The sequence below is a fragment of the Cibotium barometz genome, chromosome 2 (genome assembly GCF_041138505.1).
Source record: "Cibotium barometz isolate CiBa-2024 chromosome 2, ASM4113850v1, whole genome shotgun sequence".
NCBI lineage: Eukaryota > Viridiplantae > Streptophyta > Polypodiopsida > Cyatheales > Cibotiaceae > Cibotium > Cibotium barometz.
This window is the reverse complement of record NC_141047.1, coordinates 11,303,740-11,323,729: the sequence shown is the minus strand read 5'-3', so window position 1 is coordinate 11,323,729 and position 19,990 is coordinate 11,303,740. Positions and strand designations below refer to the sequence as shown.

General features: G+C 45.7%; 1 protein-coding gene across 1 annotated transcript in view; it reads right to left on the bottom strand.

The window, feature by feature from the left end:
* Positions 1–19,990, bottom strand: part of LOC147640638 (protein IWS1 homolog 1-like) — a 49,512-nt gene that overhangs the window by 26,560 nt on the left and 2,962 nt on the right. The gene's annotated exons all lie outside the window — the stretch shown is intronic.

The following is a 19,990-nucleotide window of genomic DNA, read 5'->3' as shown; positions in this document are numbered from 1 at the left end:
CGTCAAAAGGTACAAACTCACCACCATTGTCAGTCCGCAAGAATGAAACTATAGAGTGAGACTAATTCTCAACCATGGCTATCCAAGTCCTAAAACTGGCATAAGCATCAAACTCCACAGCCAAAAAAACATACCCACACTTTTCGAGTAAAATCATCCACCAAAAGCATGAAGTACTTAGCCCCTCCAAGGAACTCAACCTCCATAGGTCCAACCAAGTCTGCATGTAGAAGCTCGAGCTTTCGTCTAGCCCCATGTGTAGCCTCCTCTGGAAAAGCATCTCTCTGATGTTTGCCCATCATGCAAGACGAGCATATATGTGGTAGCTGACAGAGCTTAGGCAAACCAAGAACCAATTGCTGAGAAGAAATTTTCTGCAATGCAGAAACAGGTACATGACCAAAGTGTGAATGCCACAAAGAGGTCTCAAACAGAGACTAAGGCATGAGAAGGAGGAATAGTCGACGAATATGAGAGTCGGATGAGGGAATCTGTGAGAAAAAAGTGGTGATTTTGTAGAGGCCTCCATCATGAACTCCATTAGCCACAACCGAAAGTGTCTGTCTGTCAATGCTATGGGAAGATCTTACCCGGGACGCAAGGAGGAGTTTGTATTTCTCTCAGTGAGCAGCTCTTCCCGGCAATGACTGCCTCAGGTGTCATAGTCACTAGACAAGCGCAGTGGGTTACCATTAGGATTGGAGAGCACTGTGTGGGCTTCCTCAATGTTTATGCCCCGAACGTCACAACAAGTAGAGCCACCTTCTGGAGTACAGTCCGTCAAGCCCTTCCTCAGGCTGACTTGTGGTGCATGGGTGGAGACTTTAACATGATCGAGTCAGAGGACAAACTCCAAGAAGGCACGGCTACAATCTCAGGCGCAGAGTACTCTGCTTGGGAGGAGTTGATCTTGTGTGAAAATATACCTAAAACATGCAGCCCAAAAAGGGCCGACTTCTTTGTTCAGCCGACTTCTATGCTGGCCACTTGAATTCTCATATAAATATGAGACCATTCGCTTGTTCTCGGTGGACCAACCCACATAAACCAGGCGCATGCGAGAAACGAGGCTCGCATCGTCCAAAATGGCGTCCGCCTGGCCTGTGAGGCCGTGCGACTGCTTCAATGCCTCCAGCTTTGCCTTGCGAGCGTAGGAGGCGTAGGCGTTTAGCAGTGCCGTCTGGTCTCTCGCCTGCCCAGACAGGGCCCACGCCTTCGACCAGCCCACGCTCGACTGTGAATTGGCATCTCGACCACCTCTCTCCACAGCCGCTGCAAACAGGGGTCCTCTTTGCAAGCAGCAGCATCAGCTCCTTCACGAATCAGCAAATACGAAACCCCCCCCCTTTTCCTGCAACAGAAATCACTGATTGATCATCGCTTCGAAGGTATTTGCTTCAATTTTTTGGGATTTTGCATGTCCATTATCATCAATTGAGCAGGTACAGGTCCAAATGGCTCATATTTTGAGCAAAATTGGCAACAATTAGGTGACATTGGTCACATTCCGCGTCAATTTGCAGCAGGAAATTGGGTGTCAACATTTGGGGCTTTTGATGTAATTGTGCCATTGGGCATTCATACATGCAGTATGATGTGAGCAATCTCACATTCGGGCCAAAATTGCAGGAAATTGGAGTGCAAATCAAAGGGCTTTTGTGCCAATTGGGTTGATTTGCATGCAGGCACTGGCATTTGATGCTTTGGGCAATGTGTTGATGCCTGTCAAGCACTCAATGTGCCATTAAATCAAGGGGCTTTTATGTATTGGATGTATATGTGGCCAAGGGGAAGCATTGTGAAGACTCTGGATGCCTTCATGTGCATTAATGTACCATTCATGATCAGAAATTGATCTTGAATCAAGGGGCTTTTCAAGATTTTGTGCTTGTTGAGCTTGGCAAAGCAGCAGGGAAGACTTTTATGCCTTGAACCCTCAGAAATCCACTTGCAGTCAAGGGGCTTTTGCCCAATTTCTGTCCGGGACTGTTGTATGCAGTGTTGAGGACTGTCAAGGTCTGATTTTCACTCATTTGGACAGCCAGGAGAGCATTTATTGCTGTTGTACTTGCTGGTACAGATTTGGTACAACTTTGTACAAGTTTTGTGGCCAAGGGGAAGCATTGTGAAGACTCTGGATGCCTTCATGTGCATTAATGTACCATTTATGATCAGAAATTGATCTTGAATCAAGGGGCTTTTCAAGATTTTGTGCTTGTTGAGCTTGGCAAAGCAGCAGGGAAGACTTTTATGCCTTGAACCCTCAGACATCCACTTGCAGTCAAGGGGCTTTTGCCCAATTTCTGTCCGGGACTGTTGTATGCAGTGTTGAGGACTGTCAAGGTCTGATTTTCACTCATTTGGACAGCCAAGAGAGCATTTATTGCTGTTGTACTTGCTGGTACAGATTTGGTACAACTTTGTGCAAGTTTTGGCATGGCTGTACATTGATTTGAGTGAGGAAAAGGTTCACTTTCAGCTGCTGTACTTGCCGGTACAGATTTGGTACATCATTGGTGAGCACTTAGTACTGTTGTACAGTACTTTGGAAGGGGAACAGAGCACATCTAAGGTGCTGTCATAAATCTGCAGCAACCAGATTTTGGTGATTTTATCACATTCAGTGGGAGGAGAGTTGCATTTGTGCTTCGGCAGTGGGAGATAACTTTGGGAGAACAACTGTGAGCACTTTGTGTGCTTTGGTGCAGTGTTTGCACATCTTGCAGGGAGTCAGGCATTGACTGCGTCAAAGGTTGCATATTGCTATGGCAACCACAGGTGAGAGCTCTTCATTGCTTCACATCAAGAAGCTTGAAGGCTCACATAATTATGACATTTGGCAAACCCAGTGCTATAATGTGTTGCTCCAGAAGAAGCAGCACAAGCCCATCAAAGAAAGGGGTGTAATGCCCGCTTCTCTTACTGCTGAAGAATGGGAAGATATGGATGAGCTAGCAAGATCCACCATCATGTTGTCTGTGTCAGACACTTTACTTTTCAGCATACGTGAAGAGAAGACAGCTTGGGGAATGTGGCAAAGATTGCAGGACTTGTATGCCCAGCAAAGTGCCTCAAGCAAAGTGTATTGGTTGAAGAAACTCATAGGTCTTCAAATGAAGGAAGGGGCGTCTATGACAGCTTATCTAAATGAGTTTAATGGTGTTGTCAGCCAGGTCATCAATCAAAAGTTGGCAATGGACGATGAGTTCAAAGCCACCTTTCTCTTATGCACTTTGCCAGAGAGTTGGGACACATTCAGGACAGCCACTAGCAATTCAAATACTATGCTGTCATATGCATATGTGGAGGGTGCTCTCCTTCAAGAGGAGATGAACAGGAAGAATAACTCTGTTGGAAAGTCCAATGCAATGAAAGCCAAGAACGGGGAAGGAGCAAGTCCCGCTCCAAAAAGGACTTGGAATGTCATTATTTTGGCAAGAAGGGACATTTCAAAAAGCAATGCTACAAATGGAAGAATGATCAAAAGGAAAAGGGCAAAGGAAAAGACAAAGACAAAGATGAAGCCAAAGATGCAAAGCCAAAGGGCAAAAGTGGAGTCAAGATTGAAGAAGTCAATGTGTTACATGCAGGTGACAGTGAGGATGAAGTCCTATTCACGTCTTCACTTGATGCCCATTCACTCCTTGCAGGAGATGGTCATGGTATGCATTCATGGATCATTGATTCAGGTGCCTCCTTTCATGTCACAGGTTTGCAGAGACTTGTTTGTCAGGTATACTGCTGGCAATGAAGGAGTAGTTTATTTAGGTGATAACCATGCATGCAAGATTCTTGGCAGAGGTGATGTGAGGCTTGTGTTTTCAGATGGCTCACAGCTTATGCTCCATGATGTCAGGCATGTGCCTAAGATCAAGAACCTGCTTTCTACTGGACAGCTTGATGATGCTGATTATGTTACCGTGGAAAGTGGAAGATTAGTAAGGGCTCACTGGTTGTTGCCAGAGGCTCTAAGGTGGACACTCTTTACTTCATGCATGCTGGTGTTTGTCACCATGCTAATGTAAATGCAACCGAGCTGCCGGAAATCTCTATGTGGCATAGCCAGTTGGGACACATGAGTGTCAAAGGAATGGAGCAACTGTCTCGTTTTGGTTACTTGCCTTCTCTAAAGTTCTCAAGTTTTCAGTTTTGTGAGCATTGTATATATGGCAGGCAACTCCAGTGCCCCCACAAGAAAGCTCTTGGACAGAAAGATGCTCAGTTAGAGCTTGTGCATACAGATGTATGTGAGATGCCTCAGCTTTCTTTGGGAGAGGCAAAATATTTTGTGTCTTTTATTGATGATGCCACACGCAAGGTGTGGGTTTATCCTCTTCGTTTGAAGAGTGATACATTCTCAGTGTTTCAGAAGTTTGTTGCTCATGTTGAGAATCAAACTGGCAAAACACTGAAGGCTTTGCGTTCCGACAATGGTGGAGAGTATATGTCCAAACAGTTTCAGGACTTTTGTGATGCTAAAGGCATCAAGAGGGAGCTCTCTACTCCTTATGATCCTCCACAAAACGGGACAGCAGAGAGGATGAACAGGACCATTCAGGAGAAGGTCCGTTCTATGTTGTCACATGCTACGTTACCTCATGGTTTTTGGGCTGAAGCTGTTATGACAGCCGTTCATCTTATAAACAGGTCACCTAACACAAGGCTTGGTGGGAAAGTGCCAGAGGAAGTATGGACAGGGAAGCCTCCGTCCTACAAGCACTTGAGAGTGTTTGGTTGCGTTGCGTACGTGCACATACGCAGGGAAATACGCACCAAACTTGATCCTAAGTCTCACAAATGCATATTCCTAGGATATGGTGACAGAGGTGAAATGGGGTATAGACTTTGGGATCCAGTGAATAGAAAGATTATACGCAGCAATGATGTCATCTTTTATGAAACATGCATGTATAAGGAGCCTGCAAGGCAACAGGAGCCTGGCAAAGTCATCTTTGATGATGATGGACATCATGGACAACAACCAAGGGCTGTAAATCAGCCATTACAGCATCAAAACCAGCCCTTAAATGGTGCTGAAAATGGTCCAAATGGACAGCCAGAGATGGCAGAAGATATCCCTATGGATATCCCACAGTTAGAGGAGATACCGGGCATGATCTTTCAACCTTATGGCATGGAACAGGAGCCACCAATAGGTGATACGCAGGCTGGACAGCAACCTGCAAATGATGGTCATTGGGTACGGAGGTCCACAAGACCCTCCAGAATCCCTGACAGGTTTGTTCCAGGGGTTGACTACTTGATGCTCACTGACTGTGGGGAGCCCTCATGTTATAAGGAGGCTTTACAGAGGGCAGACAAGGCTCTTTGGGAGCGTGCTATGAAGTCAGAGATGGATTCTCTGCACAAAAATGGAACATGGAAGTTGGTGCATTTGCCTACAGGCAAGAAGGTTTTGCCATGCCAGTGGGTTTACAGGCTCAAAGTTGCACCTGATGCAAAGCCAAGATACAAAGCCAGGTTAGTGGCTAAGGGCTTCAAAGTTCAAGCAGGAATATGGTGTGGACTCTGATGAGATCTTCTCTCCAGTGGTCAAAATGACCACACTTAGAGCTGTATTAGCTTTGGTTGCACATGATGATCTGGATTTGATTCAGATCGATGTGAAGACTGCTTTTCTTCACGATGATCTCCATGAGGAGATATATATGCAACAGCCAGAGGGTTATGCAGTAAATGGAAAGGAGAAGCTTGTATGCAAGCTGAAAAAGAGTCCTTATGGGCTCAAACAGGCACCAAGGGAATGGTATCATAAATTTGATACATTCATGAAATCCCAGGATTTCAGGAGAAGTGACATAGATCACTGCTTATACACCAAGAAAGCTTTGGATGGCAGTCTATTGATCCTCATCTTGTATGTTGATGATATGTTGATTGCCGGGAAATCTCGTAAAGAGATGGATGCCTTAAAGAAGAGGCTGCATCAGACCTTTGATATGAAGGATTTGGGTGATGCAAATCATATGCGGATACTTCGGGACAGAAATCAGCATGTGTTGTATTTGTCTCAGAAGGAATACATTGGCAAAGTTTTGCAAAGGTTCAATATGGATGGGGGGAAGAAGACTAGTACTCCTTTGCCTCCATATGTGAAACTCAGTGCTAGGGACAGCCCACAGTAGATAGTGACAGGGCTGATATGGCCAAGATTCCGTATGCTTCAGCTTGTGGCAGTCTCATGTATGCCATGGTTGCTACCAGGCCGGACATTGCATTTGCAGTGGGAGTGGTTACTAGATACATGGCCAAACCTGGCAAGAAGCATTGGGAAGCAGTGAAAGGTGTCATGAGATACCTAAAGGGCACACAGGATATGTGCATTTGCTTTGGCAAACAAGATGCATTAGTGCATGGTTACACGGATTCGGATTATGCCGGTCATCCAGATAACCGGAAGTCTACTACCGGTTATGTGTGTACATTCACAGGAGGTGCTATATCATGGATATCCAGGATGCAGAAGTGCACTGCCTTATCTACTACAGAGGCCGAGTATATTGCAGCCACAGAGGCTTGCATTATGGCTATCTCGGTTAGTGGTTGATTTGGGTTATACAGGGGATATTCCATTGTTGCATTGTGACAGTCAGAGTGCCATCCAGTTGGCAAAGAACCCTGACTTTCATGCAAAGACGAAGCATGTGGATGTGAAGTATCACTTCATCAGAGAGGTGATAGAGAACAAGCAAATTCAGCTTGTCAAGATTCATACGGATGACAACCCAGCTGATCTGTTGACAAAGAGTTTGCCTCCAGAGTGATTTGCTCATTGCAGACACTTGATGGGCATTGGATGAGGCCAGTTTCAGCCTTGATATGGCCTTGTATATTATCATGTACATGCTGATTTTTTCTTTTCCTTCATTTAAGGGCACTTTGCCTTTAAGTGGGAGGTTGTTGGGGTAAAGGCATTATGCCCACCCTTATAGTGTGTACTAGCCCATAAGTTTTATAGTACATAGTACACTTAGTACTTTTAATGTACTAAGTAAACTATGTGTACTAGTGCAAATATACATGTGTGATAGGGGAGTCACACACTCATACTATGAGTTGACTTATCCCCACACACCTCTCTCTCTCTCTCTCTCTCCCTTCTTCCCTGTGTATGTGTCTCCCACATGAAACCCTAACTCTCTACAGCTGAGCTTCCATAGCTACTTCATCTTTTGCTCTCACATGGTATCAAAGCAATCGTGAGCAAAAGGATCGAAGACCTAGAAAGAACACACCATGGATCGTCTACCCTCGATTCCAGATGAAACCGGCCTCTGGTAGAAACCAAAGTGCAGTAGACTTGCAGTCACCCTTCCACTTGTAATCCAGATATAAAACAAATGTGATTGGAGCTAGAGTGCCCCAAATCTGAAAAGAGAACGACACCTGTTGGCCCCAAAGCTTGGCGCCCCTTGCGGTATTTCTTTATTCAATTTCAAAAATATGTAAGGCTAAGTACAACAAAACCAGCCAAGAGAATTCACCTGTATGTCCAATCTGGCAGCCCACAATACCTCTTAGCACAGAGGATTCACACGCACAGAGGATTCACACACACAAATCTGTGTCTCAAAGCAACACTCTATGCTTCCCTCTGATCAGCCAAGACCATTCAGCAGGACAGCCTTGAGCATACATCTGGCATATCCCATGCACATGATTCAACAACTCAGCACAAACATACATTCACTGTCCAATCTCTGTTTCCACCCTTTTCAATCTGCCATACCCCTCCTCTCACAAGGGGCCAAATAGCACAACTCTGCAGCAGACATAAGCCAATGGAAAGAAAGACAGATGAACAAGTTCAGAGCTTACCAAAATCAGCTCGTGGATCTGCACCAGAGGAAGTGACTGTACCAGTCTGTACTTGCAGACACTTGTTTCAACAACTCTGCTTCACACGTGTGGGTGTACCTGTCTGTACCTTCCTCCCTGCATCCACCTCAGTGCTGTACCTGCAGCTCTCTGATGCTGCACCGACTGTACCAAGAAAAGCGCCGCTTGCAGCTGTACAACTCTGTACGGCTCTGTCTGTACCAGCTGGACAGAACTGCAGCAGTACCAGCTGCACGTGTGTGTACCTACTGGACTGGTCTGCGCCTGCAACAGAACGTACAGGTCTGTACCTGCTCCACAACCGCCGCCTAAGCCTGCAGCAGTGCCTGCAGTCGTACAGCTCTGTACGGGCAGCTTCCACAGTGCTGTACGGCCTGTTTTCTTCACACACAGCAGCAAAACAGTAGCCAGCAATCCCCACGTTTTTTCTCCTCTCCTCCACGATTGAACTTGCACGACTCCCAAAAGCAAGAGAGAGAGAGAAGTGAGAGAGGCATGCAACTCCAAAAGTGGAGTGGCCTCTCGCCAAACTTATCCTAGGGCCCCAACTTTCATAAACATTAAAGTTCCCTAGGGGCCACTAAGGCCTAGGGGCAACCATACATAAAACATTAAAATATTAATGTTCTAGTTCCCCCCTTCACACCTGGAGATGTCCACACATCATTATCTCTGTCCGGGCTCCCCAAATGTGAATCATTTAATATTTTGGCTCTGCAACCACCATGCCCACACTTGTGCTGTTCCATTTTCACAGGGCCATGACATAGCCCCCTCTTGAAAAATGACAAGCGTCCTCGGTTGCATTCTGGTGATACAACAAAATATCCAAAGTGAAATATACAATATGGCAAGATCAGCGTCCCAATCTCTCTAAGCCATGCACATGTATCAACATCATTCACTGCAAACCAATGGCGTAGTAGTAGTCCAAGTATACCACTGTGAACCATACACAACCACAATATCCCATGTGACTAGAACACATATATCATAGAAGTCCCATAAACAGATGTACTGTCAGCCATCAGTACCTTCGGGTGAGATAAAAACTGCACCAAGCGACCTCTAGATGTCATATGAGCCTGTCTGTATCAAGGGAGTGGAGATGCTACCCCCCTCTTGAGCATCAGGTAATGCTCCAGACCCGTGCTCTGCTGAACCTGAATGAGCCAAAACAAGAGTCGGCTCTAACTCAAAGGCATCGAGATAAAGCTCCAAAACTTGAGGTGAATCTGTTAAGTCACCTTCCTCCATCCACTTCGCATCCATCGGTGAATAGTTCTTGAACTTCACAAGATAGCGACGGGAAACTTTACCTCGTATCTTTCAGGCACATCCCCACGAAAAGGTCTAAGGAGACTCACGTGAAAAGCATTGTGAATCCTCCAGTGATCTGGTAGCTTCAAACGATAGGCTACCTCACCAATCTTTTCCAATACCTGAAAAGGCCCATAATAACGCATCTTCAACTTAGGGAATAAGCGCTCTTTACCCTTCATCTTCTTGAGTCTAGCCTTTTCAAAGCGCAAAAGAACCCAATCACCCAATGCAAACTCTAAAGCACGTCTGTGACGATCTGCGGCTTTCTTTTGCTTCTGCTGAGTTTTCTGGAGTGCCAACTTAACTCTCCGATAAGCTTCATCCATGTTTTCCACATACTGATCAGCCTCAAATATCTTATCCTTTGTGTGCAAAATGGGTGGTACCTTTTTCCCTCCTTCCACAATCTCAAAAGGCGCCTTGCCTGTCGAGGTATGAACAGTGTTGTTATATGCAAACTCCACCAAAGGAAGATACTTTTCCCATTGTTGCTTGTGCTTTGACACATAACACTTTAGAAGATCCAACACTGTAGAGTTAGCCTCTTCTGACTGACCATCTGTTTGTGGATGAATGAAAACTTGAGAGTTGTATCCATGTTGTCAAACAACCCTCTCCAGAACAAACTCGTCATCCGTGGATCACGGTCACTAATGATAAACGTAGGCAAGCCATGATACTTGAAGATGTTCGCCATGAACAACTTCACCATATGATCCACTTTAATCGTTTTACGCACGGGAATGAAATGAGCCTGCTTACTGAACCTGCATATGATAGTCCAAATGCCATCATTGCCCGTTTGTGTCCGTGGAAGATCAAATATAAAATCCATGGCAATGCTCTCCCAAGGTCTATCTGGAATAGGTAAAGGCTGTAGTAACCCTGGTGTCTTTTGACCGTCAAACTTTACCTTCTGACATACGATGCACTGCCTAACAAAGGCATCAACAGCTCTTCTCAAGGTTGGCCAATAAAAGAAAGTCTCCACTGCTTTTACCGTGGCGTCAATACCTCTATGACCTGCATACGGTGGAGCATGACTTTCAATCATAACCTTCAGGCGCAATGGCCTGGTAACACACAGTCTGCCATGCATCAATAAAAACCCATCTCTGAGAGTGTAATGCTCATGCCGTTGATCCTCAGACATCTGATCATACAACCCGCCAAAGTCCTCATCATGGGCATACTGCTCTTTCATTTCCTCAAGCTCATGATGGTAAGCAAGTGAAACTGCGGAGACCTGTGGCTTGCGTGACAAAGCATCTGCCACTACATTCTTTTTGCCTTCCACATGCACAATCTGAAAGTGAAACATAGACAAAAAGTTTGCCCAACGCATATGCTTCTCTGAAAGCTTAGTTTGCGTGAGGAAGTAACGCAAGGTCTGATGATCTGTCTGCACAGTGAAATCAGCCCTAAGCAAGTAGTGTTCCCAGGTAGAAAGAGCATGAATTACAGCCAACATCTCTTTCTCATAAACCTGTAAATGCTTCTCGGCATCTTGCAATATTCTACTCTCATAAGCTATCACATGTCCCTCCTACATGAGCACTGCCCCAATGCTACTTCCGCATGCATCACATTGGACAACAAAAGCCTTTCGGAGGTCCGGTAACACCAATACTGGATCCGAAGTGAGCTTTTCTTTGAGCTTTTTGAATGCTGTAATTTCCCGATCAGCCCATCTAAACGGAGTTGCCTTCTTTGTCAAGGCATGAAGAGGCGAAGCAATTTCAGCAAAATACCGTATGTACCGCCTGTAATAGGAACACAATCCTAGAAAGCTGCGTATATCATGCACGGTCCTCAAATCTGGCCAATTAAGAATTGCTTCCACCTTCGCTGGATCCATACGGACTCCATGCTTAGACACAATATGCCCCAAGAAATGTATCTCTTGCGAAAAGAACTCACTCTTCTTGCCATTAACAACCAGCCTATGGTTCCTGAGTTCTGGAAACACAATGGCCAAATGCCTTCTATGCTCTTCCTCAGTTTGTGAATGCACAATCATATCATCAAAGAATGTGCCCACAAACGCTCTATGAGGCCTGAAAATCCTGTCCATCATTCTGTTAAATGTGGCAGGTGCATTTGTCAAACCAAAGGGCATAACCAAGAACTCATACAACCCAAACGTGGTTCGGAATGCTGTCTTATGCACATCCTCGGGTCTAATACGTATCTGATGATACCCGCTTTTCAAGTCAATGCGACTAAAGACTGTGGAGCCCTGTGAGCGGTCCAAAATGTCATCGATCCTCGGTATGGGGAATCGATTCTTGATGGTATTCTTGTTCAGCGCCCTGTAGTCAATACACATGCGCCAAGAACCATCCTTCTTTTGCACGAAGAGTACAGGTGAGCAAAAGGGTGATGAGCTAGGCTGTATCAACCCTTTATTCAAAAGCTCCTGTACCTGACTCATAATTTCTTCCTGTTGAGCTGCACTAACACGGTACGGCGGTCTATTTGGTGGAGTACTACCAGGAATTAGATCAATGGCATGATCTTCTAGCCTCTCCGGAGGAAGTTCCCTTGGCCATGACTCGGAAAAACAATCTTGGAACCCACATAAGAAATCAGTCCTGTCCTTATCTAACATAGACAAATTAGACTTAGACTCATCATCTTGTGCATCCTTTACATAAATCAAGTACGCGAAAAGATGCTTTTTCATTACTGATGAAATTGCCAAAGCGGATACAATAGGAACAGATTCCCCTTTAAGTTTTACATCCAAAACATGTTCTTTCCCTCTATGAGTCAGAGTGATTTTCCTATTGTATGTATCCACCACCGCATGTACTCTGTGGCACCATGGCATACCCAACAAAACATCACAGCCATCCAGAGGCATGATGAAAAATTCTTCGCTGTCCACATAACCCTGCAAATGAAGCCGAAGCTTCCCAATGATAGGAGAAACGAGTTCTGTATACCCTGGACAAGCCACATTAGCCTCATATAACGGTCCCATTTCCTCTGCATGAATCCCCAATCGGCCAGCCAAATCTGGTGAAATGAAGTTGGCTCTAGCACCTGTGTCAAAGAATATCAAGGCATTCTGATCTCTCACTTTGCCCCATGCCCTGCACAACTCTGTCTCTTCACCACCTGGCTGTTCCCCCACAAGATCAAGAACTAACCCTGCAGAAGGTTTTGGTTTCTTTGACTTGGGCTCTCCTTTATTGTCAGAGTCCTTTTGGGACTTTCTCTTGGGACAATTAAATGACATATGTCCCTCTTCAGTACAGTAAAAACATTTCCAAGCATCTCTCAAAGCCTGTCTTTCCTCAGAAGTTCTCTTGGGCTTGGCAATTTCTTATACCGCGTCTCTGAAGACCCTTTAGCATCACGCGAAGCATGCCCAGATTTTTCAGCTTTCTTGCTCGAGTTCTTACTTCCTTTAAACCCAGATGATCCTCCAGTGAGTAACGCATTAGCTGTCATAGCATTCTCTATCATCTGTAGCATTCTCTATCATCTGTGACATGTTCGTTACTCGAGTCTTGATACAATAATCTCGCACCTCTTTGGGCAGCCCACAACAATACTTCTCTACCTGCTCAGACAAAGGCACTGCACGGTAAGAAGTCACTGGGAGTAAAGCTTCCCAAAACTTCTTGTTATAATCTTCCAAATTGTCACATTTTGAAGCATCCAACTTGTGCCATGCAATCATAGCATCCACCTCAAATGTAGATGTGAGCCATACGGAAGAGAACACCTGTTTAAATTGTACCCAAGTAGTGGGTGCTATGCCCTGCAAAAGGAGAGTAGACCACCACTGCAATGCATTGCCTTTGAGAAAAGTGGCAGCTTTCCTCACCTTAGAGGACTCCGTGTAATTTCCACCAGAAAAGCAACATCAAACTGCTCTAAAAAGGTAAGTGCTTTTAATTTATCTTTGGCTCCACTGAATGTATCAAACTTCACAGCAGCTCCCCCTTCCTTATAATCCTTCGCCTTTCCCATAGGCGTTAGATTATCATATGGAAGTGGCTTCCCAAGATTGCTGCCCCCAACATTCATGCCCATCATAGGGTCAACATTTCCCATTCCCACACCTGGCATGCCATACATTCCAGCCATGTTTCCAAACATACCATTATGCATACCTGGCTGCATGCCACCATACATATTTGCTTGCATTCCAGGTTGCATGCCCCCAAACATATTTCCTTGCATACCGGACTGCATACCACCATACATATTCCCCTGCATTCTAGGCTGAAAATTAGCTCCAAAAGGCCCTCGCATACCCATGCCTCCCTTAGGATAACCCCCAGTCATAGATTGGAACACCGAGCCACCACCAAAATAACCTGGATGCATAGTCTGCTGAGGAATAGATGGCTGTCCAAAGAAGGAACTCTGAGAGTTAGCACCATAAGCATGCTGCATGTTCGGAAACTGTCCAAAAGATGGATCCTGTGGGATGGCACCACTATGACCTTGAGGAAGGTTCTTAGAACGCACCTTCTTCTTCTTCTTTTCGGGCTCTGTACGGGATCTCATAAATTCAGTAAACTTCTCACTTTGTGTGAGCTGCATAAACACATCCATAACACTAGCCAAACGATCTTTAAACCGAGCATCATCATCCTCTTTACCAAGTACATCTTCTGGCTGTGTTATATCCTCATATTGCTCATCATCTGCAGCCTGTTCTCCTACAAGAATATCCTCAGATACATCTCTCTCAGGAGAGGTCTCTTGCTCTTCCTCTTCATGATAAAAGTACTCATCTTCTGTATCAGACATGTTGCTGAATTTTTCAGCGATGACTTTCCTCGAGGCAACCACGAGCTCACCCCCTTAAGAAAGTTGATGATTGGTCCTGGCAACGGAACCTTGAAACCGGCCTCTGGTAGAAACCAAAGTGCGGTAGACTAGCAGTCACCCTTCCACTTGTAGTCCAGATATAAAACAAATGTGATTGGAGCTAGAGTGCCCCAAATCTGAAAATAGAACGACACCTGTTGGCCCCAAAGCTTGGCGCCCCTTGCGGCATTTCTTTATTCAATTTCAAAAATATGTAAAGCTGAGTACAGCAAAACCAGCCAAGAGAATACACCTGTATGTCCAATCTGGCAACCCACAATACCTCTTAGCACAGAGGATTCACACACACAGATCTGTGTCTCAAAGCAACACTCTATGCTTCCCTCTGATCAGCCAAGACCATTCAGCAGGACAGCCTTGAGCATACATCTGGCATATCCCATGCACATGATTCAACAACTCAGCACAAACATACATTCACTGTCCAATCTCTGTTTCCACCCTTTTCAATCTGCCATACCCCTCCTCTCACAAGGGGCCAGATAGCACAACTCTGCAGCAGACATAAGCCAATGGAAATAAAGACAGATGAACAAGTTCAGAGCTTACCAAAATCAGCTCGTGGATCTGCACCGGAGGAAGTGACTGTACCAGTCTGTACTTGCAGACACTTGTTTCAACAACTCTGCTTCACACGTGTGGGTGTACCTGTCTGTACCTTCCTCCCTGCATCCACCTCAGTGCTGTACCTGCAGCTCTCTGATGCTGCGCCGACTGTACCAAGAAAAGCGCCGCCTACAGCTGTACAACTCTGTACGGCTCTGTCTGTACCAGCTGGACAGAACTGCAGCAGTACCAGCTGCACGTGTGTGTACCTGCTGGACTGGTCTGCGCCTGCAACAGAACGTACAAGTCTGTACCTGCTCCACAACCGCCGCCTAAGCCTGCAGCAGTGCCTGCAGTCGTACAACTCTGTACGGGCAGCTTCCACAGTGCTGTACGGCCTGTTTTCTTCACACACACAACAGCAAAATAGCAGCCAGCAGTCCCCACGTTTTTTCTCCTCTCCTCCACGATTGAACTTGCACGACTCTTAAAAGCAAGAGAGAGAGAAGTGAGAGAGGCATGCAACTCCAAAAGTGGAGTGGCCTCTCGCCAAACTTATCCTAGGGCCCCAACTTTAATAAACATTAAAGTTCCCTAGGGGCCACGAAGGCCTAGGGGCAACCATACATAAAACATTAAAATATTAATGTTCTAGTTCCCCCCTTCACACCTGGAGATGTCCACACATCATTATCTCTGTCCGAGCACCCCAAATGTGAATCATTTAATATTTTGGCTCAGCAACCACCATGCCCACACTTGTGCTGTTCCATTTTCACAGGGCCATGACACCAGAGGATCAACTTTTCATACCAGATACTTACTCCCTTATTCCGATATAGATCACACAGAGGATGGAACTCCTCATTCACTAGAGAGCCCTGTTCGAGGTCTTTCATTGGGAGACAACCAACCTACTTTTACCCACTCACCCTCTTCACCCTTGGCGTATGGTTTTTCTTCTCCAAGCTTATCAGTCGTTACTTCCAGAGGAGGATACATGCCCACAGCCAGTGTGCCAGTATTGGACCCATTATTCAGCCTCAACCGGAGAGCTCTGCTTCTCATTCTAGCCGACAAACTGGACTTCGGTACGGGACTCTTTCTCAGGAAGGACACATACCTCCTCGATCGTTCGGAGATCCATCATCATCTCTGTCGGGGTTATCACTCTTCTAAACAAGTTGCCTCCTAGCTTCTTTACTTTTGTCACACAGACCATTAGTTTAGAGCCAATGCCTAACCTATATGAGTGTGAATGCCAACTCTTGCGTTTCGCTAGGTTGCATGACCAATTTCATCCCAAGAAGTCATCCACTCCCTCCACTCAAGAGGGGGCCCTTGTGTCCAATACAACCTCTACTCAAAAAGGACAGCAAGAGAAAGGGAATAGCAACTTTGAAAATCAAGGCAAATCTTCTGGCAATCACACTGATTCCAAAAATCCTACCTCCACACCCATTCCCTACTGGCAAAATATTCCCAAAAAGAATAGATTTTGCACCTCTTGCCAAATACCTGGCCATGTTGATGATGAGTGTGTTTTTAAAAACAAGGAAAATAGAGGCAATAACTCCAACCCTACTACCTCCACCCGCCAAAACAACCAAGGTGGTAGCAATGCCCCAAATTGGCGATCCAGAGGGGCTAGCAATCCAGCACCTACTCTACCAAGCTCCCCTCCAAGGACCCAACAACAAGGAAATGGTTCTACTTGGCCACCTTCCTTCCACTGGTGAGCTAATAGTCACGTTGCTCACGCCCCACCTTCCCAATCAGTTTCTTTCACCACTCCTGAAGAGATGTCTGACTGGTCTTCCCTCACGCCTCATCTTGGCCCCTCAGCCAATATTGCTCAGGTCACACTTAAGATTGATTCTAGCCACCACTCCACAAAAAGAAAGAAACGAAGGCCTAAACAAGGCCATCCGCAGGGAAAGGCCTCTGCCCTCATTCAGATTTGTCAGTTACCTGATAATCCCTCCGTGCCCATTATTGAGGCCCATCCAACTCTTCCCTATGGCCATCCTGTCACTTGGGTAGTTGACAGCGGCGCTACTCACCATATGGCACGTAATGCTGACATTTTCATTTCTCAGCGTTCCGTTAAGGGAGAAGTTCGGTGTGGCAACAACACAATGATGCCCATAAAATCCATTGGCACTGTCGTATTTGACACCAACACTGGCCCCAACCAGGCTACCTTGGATAATGTCTATCTTGTCCCTAATTTAGGTCTCAACCTTCTTTCTGTCTCCAGCTTACCCAACTCAATCGTGGTGTTTACTTCAACAAACGAGTTGTTGAGGTAATTGTTGAAACTACTGGTCTTGTTGTTGCCAAAGGACAAGCTCAGAAGGATGGTTTGTACCGACTATCCACTTTTCTAACTGAGCCATCTTCTATTGACTCAGAGTTTCATTCGGTTCGGGCTTATGTTACCCAAGCTCCTTCCGACATTGAACGACTATGGCACTTTCGCTATGGTCATCTACCCTATTCCACCCTCTATGAGCTATCTCGAGACAAGTTAGTTGACGGTATACCTAGCCTCAAACTGACAAAGGATGTCTGTCAGCCCTCTCAACAGGGTAAACAACATCGTACCCCATTCCCACAACACGCTACTCATCGGGCCTCGGGAATCCTCCGGTTGATTCATTTCGACTTGAGTGGTCAATCCCCAACCCCTTCCTTGAATGGATCTCTATACTACATGCTGATTGTTGATGATTATTCAAGATACATATGGGTATATTTCCTAAAGCATAAATCTCACGCTTTCCAATACTTTTCCACATGGGTTCGGTTAGTCACCAATCAAATGGGCGTCTCCATTGAGACTGCTCGCAGTGACAATGGGGGTGAATTCATCTCCCACCAATTTTCTCAGTTCTTGCAAGATCATGGCATTCAACACCAACTCACCTCCACCAACTCTCCCCTACAAAATGGAGTGGTCGAGCGCAAGAACCCAACGGTCATGGATATGGCACGCTCCATACTTTTTGCAGCTGAGCTGCCTGAACATCTCTGGTCAGAATCGGTCAACACTGTGGTGTATCTTCTAGACCGTTGCCCCACGGTTGCTGTTCCCCACAGGACCCCATTCGAGGCTTTCTTTGGCAAAAAGCCAACCATTTCCCACTTTCGTGTCTTTGGATGTCGAGCATATACTCACACTCCGAATGATACAAAGGGCAAGCTTGAGCCAAGGAGTGAGTTGCTCATTTTTGTGGGTTACTCTTCTGAATCAAAGGCTTACAAAGTTTTTGATCCAAGATCAAACAAAGTTTTCGTTCGTTGAGACATTGTCTTTGATGAGCGAGACTTACTTCGCCTTTTCCTCTCCATCTCTCTCTCTCAATCTCTCTCCAGTGTTTCCACTTTCCCTTCTTCAGCTGCACACTCTATCATGGTATCAGAGCGCCAGTGATCTACAGTGTTGGATGCTCCCTCCTCTCCCTCCTGGCTACGTTTTTCTACAGATGGACAGATCTGCGTTTCTTCTCAAAGTTGCTATTGGTTGCCTGCTCTTCCAGGCGTCTTCTCCATTGCAGCTATTGGTCATCCTTTCCAGGTCGATCCTTGAGATTCACCTGTTTTCTGCTCTGTTTTCAGGGCAGCAGCACCTAGAGTGCTGCGTTTTTCTACACGTGGTTTTCTACAGCAGTTTTCAGATTCATCTTCCCCTGTGGTGCAGGCGGCCTGTTCTGTGCAGGACAGCAGCCACACGTGCTGCGTTTTCTTCTCCTACAAGTTTTCTGATGCTATTCGCTAACCTGAGGCTTGGTGGTACCATATCTCTTCTGCTTTTCCAGATTCAGCCGTTCTATAGCCCCTTTTACCTCCGCACTTTCAGAATTCCAGCCCTTGTTGCTGCATTTTTTTCTGAACAAATCTTGCTGGTAGCTCTACCTTCATCTGAGCTTCATCTGTTGGACCCGAAGGTACCTTCTCTCTTCAACATTTTTCCTCATAGGAGGTGTGGACACCTGGTTGGCCTGAATTTTCAGGTTTGTAGCCCTTGTTTGGCTGCATTTTCTTCTCCAGTGGACACAGATCACTTGCATAGGGGGTTTTGTTTGGATTGTGGCTTTGGAGGCAGTTTGGTACTTGAGGAGGATACTGAATTTCTGATTTCAGTCAGCGTTTTGCTGATTTTGGAGCATCTATACATGTGTTTTGTTTCTGGCCTACACAGTTACCCGGTTTCTTCATGTTCCTTGTTGACGGTGGAGTGCTGTTTTTTGCTGGACAGCTGTGTATTGGCTGCATTTTTGCTTCCCAAAGGAGTTTTCTACACTTAGAGGGGGCCCATCTCCAGCTACTTCTCTTGAGGATCAGTTTCAGGAGCTGTTTTGTATCTGTGGAGGACTTTCTTCTGTGACAAGAGTTTACAGATTTTGGAGGAGAGTAGTGATCTTTTCAGAGATCATGATTAGAGTTTATTTTGTCCAAGCATGTGTTCTTTGCAGTGTTTGCAGAGAAAGGAGGCTGTTTTGCCTATAAGGTTTGATCCTTTCACATGGATCACTTGTTTGTTGCTGATTCTTGGGATCTTGTTGGTTTGTTGTTTTGGAGGATGGTTTTTTGGACCTAGTGGGATGCTTTGGATCTGTGGTTGCTAACCGTGCCTGGGGCACAGTGGTACTTCCAGAGTTTTTTGGAATTGGATCAAAATTAGGTTGGGCTTGTACCAGTCCGATGACATTAGTTTTCAGAGGGGAATGTGGAGTCCTTTCATCTAGCGATGCCCACCTCAGTGGAGTGTGCTTATGTACATCATTGGGCAACTCATGGTACGGAGTTTGGGCAAATGGACCCCATCTTTTCTACAGAGTCTTTACATCTTGCGATGCCAATCTTTTCAGAGGATGGTGTAACAGCATTTGGCTACTCTTGGTACAGAGTTGGAGCAGATTGACTCTTTCTTTTGAGGGTTCCGATGAGGAGCAGTTTGCTTCTCCAAAGATTGATTATCTACAGGATCTGATCTTGGTTGGTTATGAGGTTTTTCATACCTTCTCCAGGCTGGTTACACGACATTCGACTTTGGGGAGTGTTCTTACACTTGGGTTTGGAACCATTATTTGGAGCAGCACGTCGTAGCCTACATGATTGTTTTCTTCCATAGGAGCGGTGTACCTGGTAGCTTGTTTTGTTGCTTTTGTAGTTGAGTTGCTGAGGAGATTGCTCGTGGAGCTTTCTTGATACCTGTTTTTGCAGTCTTTCATCTTTGATCGAGGACGGCATCTCTGGCTTCTTGGAGTTCACTCAGCATCGGGTGCTGAGAGGGGGTGTTAGACATCATCTCCTTGTTGCTGGCTTCATGTTTGGTGTCCTGTTTTAGCCTCTAGGACTGACCATGTTAGCAAGAGAGGCTGGTCACCCCTCACATATTTTT